A 4,308-nucleotide genomic window follows, 5' to 3' on the forward strand; every position below is an offset into this window, starting at 1 on the left:
TTTTTGTTTCCCCTTTTTCCCATTTTCATTTTCCTTTTATCCCCAATTTTCTCTCTCATTTTTTTCCTAGTGTTATCTCAAAGCTTGCTCATTGATTTCTCCAATTTTCTCCCCCAAACTGAGGTATAAGAAGGACAAGCACTGAAATATCACTTTCACAATCTGAACTCACTCATGAAGATCAAGTGTTGTCCCAAGAGGTATCTGTTCAAGGATATGCATGAGAAGCTAGAAAAAAAGGAATGATAACTCAAGAATTGTCTTACAATTTTTAATATTACTATAGAGATCAATTGGTAGTAATTGAGCAATTTCAGAGATTGATTTGTGTATATTGATTTTGATTTTTGCAAGTTAAAAAAATGGGCTTAGAGGTCTAGTTATATACCTTAGCAAGTTTGGTATATGGCTACCACCCATCAGGGGACCTACACCACAATTCATGAATGCACCACCATCCATCAGGAAACCTACACCATCACTCATGAATGCATCAACACCTTCATCCATTAGAGCACCACCACCCATGACAGGACTAGCTCCTAGACCACCAACCATCATAGTGTCATTTTCTAAGTCTAGCTCAAAAACAAATGAACCAAATTTAAGGCATTTCATTCCTAATCCAAGGATGTGACCTCCCAATTCAGGTTAATAAATATATGAGTGAACATTTGAAGAATGAAACAATTGAAAAATAAACATTTTGAATCATGTTTTTGTCTTTTTGATTTTTTGCTTTATTTTGGATGATGAATTGACACTTATTAATATCTCTTTTTTGAAATCTTTTAGATAATGTACTTGAAACTTATTTGAATGATGTTACTTATTGATCGACACTTATTTAAAGTCAAGTCAGCTTCATTAATGTATTTTGGTATTTAGTTTATTTTGAAAAATAATATCTCAGGGGTTAATTTGCTTGTATTTGTAATACTTTGGAGACCTATTTACTTATAAGTTATAAACTTCATATACCAAATTGAATACTTCATATTTCTCAGCAACAATGTTATATAAACACATTGAAACTAATGTCTCCCATAGCACTGGTTCTACATACAAAATATAAACATTATTGTCAAAATATACTTTAATATTTTGACTTGATTCCCTAACGTCATCAGCTCCATTGTCCTCAGTTGAGGACATTTTTACCAAATTATCAACCTTGTCCAACATATGTGCCTTCCACACTTATTGATTTATTTCCCCATTAAACAAACCTAGCTCCTCACATCATCAACCCATATAACGAAGTTGCAGCTATATATATTATTCGGTAAAAAAAAAAGAGAAATTGGAGAAAAGACATAAGAATTATCTTCTTGAGTTTTTTTTTTTAGTTGCAACAATTCTAATAATAATTTTTCTTTCATAATGAAATTTGAAATTCACTGGATTCAAACTTTCATCTATGGAGGAAGAAGAATAAATAGTTTTCTTTTATTTCATTTTCTACGATTTGATTACCATAAAAGAGGAAGAAGAATGAATTATATAAATGAAGGTTATTGGAAAAAGAAAATATGAAATCATGGAAAAAAAACAGATGGAGATGTTACCATTGCTCTGATGACAAAGTTTCAGTTTTTTTTTTTTTTTTAAATTTCATTTCAATTTCATTTTCAAAATCGGATAAAGTAGCCTATCTGTTACGTGATAATGAGTTGACTAACAGTTGAGTACATCACGTAAACAGTCAATCTCATTAATGAAATAAACTAATAGATGAACTATATTGTATAAAGACTTTTAATTTCATGATATTATTTACCTATTTTTTAAATTCAAGAAGTAATTATTCGACTCCTACAATTTTGAGAGATAATTTGATGATTTACTCATTTATAAAAAAGATACGTTAAATTCAATATAAAAACTTAATAACTAACCCCTAAAGTTCACGGGTAGGAATTGTGAAACAAGAATTGTCAAACATCATGAACACATATTTCAAAGGAGCAATAGTTTTGCCCTAAAGTCACTTATTGCAATTTGCAAGGCTAAAGGAACAAATACTTTATTGTAATAATGAATGCTAGCTCACGAAACAAACAAGCAAGCTGTGCAAGTCTTCCATTTTGTTGTCGTTTTTCACTTCATATTTATTTGTTATATATTTTGTAGTTGCTTTAATTGAGATAACATTTTTCTTTGAGTATATTTTTAGCTCACCTATAAGAGGAAATTTGAAAGAAAAAGTGAGAGTTGTGTTGTATTATAGCTGAAGAGAGTGAGAGTACACACTCTAAAAACCTGGCAGAGTTAATTTATTTGATATGTCCTTCAAGGTTTTAATAGAATACAAACTTTTCATAGTTACATTTGAAAGAAAAAAATATTATTTAAAAAATTTATCAGTTCTTGTTTTCAATGCAATTTTAATTTCTCATTTTTCACTCTACTTCTAATTAGTTTTATATGTATAACTCTTAATTTATTATTCTTTCATTTTGCATTTATATATGTATATTGGAATTCACCAATAATTAATAAATATAATTTAATAAAATTACTATTATTTATCATTCATTTATCATATTTTTTTAATCTATTCGAAAAGATGAAATGTGATCGTCATTTAAGGACAAAGGGAGCATATACTTGATAATGTAACAAGAATAAAACTCTTTTGGTGCAGATAAATATTTTTGTAGAACTAAATTTAAATAAGTTTTAGGAAAACTTTAAAGTTGTAAACACAATTTAAATAGATAGTTATTTATGTTCAATAATTAATTAATATAATAGATGTTAAAATTCATTAACCATACCGATGTAATTTTATATACTACAAATTTAAATTTGATAAACCATAATATTTGGAGGTTCAACTAGATATAAATTTGACTACCTAAAAATTTGTGTTTAGGTACATTTGAATTTGTAATAATTTAAATTATATTGAAGATTTATGAGTTTTGACACTAGTAACCACTGAATTTAATTAATCAAATATTTAAATTTTGTTAATCATTTAAATTATTGTCACAATAGTTGTCTAAATATCACATGAGTATAGTGTTTACTTTTTTTGTCCCGTAATAAATGTCAAATTTAAAAAAGAAATTTGTCCTATGATGAGTGTAATATTTTCTTTTTGAAAAGCAAAACCACTAACCAAAGCACAATATATGCAGAAATTAGGGAAAACATATTATTCATCAAATAAGGTAAATACTATCATGGACCAATGATTCAAAATCACTTAAAATTTTAATGGAAATCAACACACTCCTCACAACAATGTATTTCTATTTTATGAATGAGACAATGATTCAATCGATATAAAAAAAAAATATTTACTTCAAAATTTAACTTATCGAATTGAAATTAATAAATCTCTATTTCAACTTAAAAACGGAGAGAACAATTAACTTATACTTCAATATAGTATTTTTAATTAGTATTTTTAATTATTGTCAGTGTTTTGAATGAATTTTAAAATTGGTCTATAATGAATCTGATCCACCTTATAATTTATCCATTAAAATATTACCTTAAAACTATTATACAATTCCAATCGGATTACACAAGAATAACAAAGCTACATGAAAACCGAAATTATTTGAATTTATGGACGCTTTTCAATGCATTCCAATTCCACGAAAATTTTAATTTATTTATCTCTAATTAATATTATTAAAATTACTTATAAATTATTAATATTTTACTTCACTTTATATTTATTATAATGAGAATCCATGTTGTTATTAATAAGGTTAACATAATAAAATTGTTATTCATTTACTTTAATTTATAATTTCTCCTTGATAAATTTGTGCAAACTGACTTAATACTATAATTATTGAGGAACGGTCGAAATAGTGACTTGTTGCTTCGAAACTTTGTGTTCGGTGACTTCTACATTTATTGTTTTAATTTATTATTTTTTAATAAATAATATTTAAGATGAAAAGATGATGTGTCAATTTAAAATAGAAAAAATACTAAAATTTATTAAATACTTATAAATATTTATTAAATACTTATAAATAGATTTACATTTATTTTTTTTAGTCTTAATGTATGACAATCCAATATAAAAGTATAAATAATAAAGGATGTGAACTTTTCACATAAACCTAGAGCACTTAGCTACCCACTTCTTTTTTTGTTGGAGTGTTGGTTTATAGTCATTTTTTAATCTTGAATTACTTAAATTATTTTGTTCTCTTTTTATTTAAATACATTTTTTTCTTTGTATATTTAATTTTTTTTTAGGTGTTTTATCTATAATTTTATCGTTTGAATACGACGTTGTGATGTTTGTCGTCTTTATGTAAATATTATGTAAGAGGA

The sequence above is a fragment of the Cicer arietinum genome, chromosome 3 (assembly GCF_000331145.2).
Source record: "Cicer arietinum cultivar CDC Frontier isolate Library 1 chromosome 3, Cicar.CDCFrontier_v2.0, whole genome shotgun sequence".
Classification (NCBI taxonomy): domain Eukaryota; kingdom Viridiplantae; phylum Streptophyta; class Magnoliopsida; order Fabales; family Fabaceae; genus Cicer; species Cicer arietinum.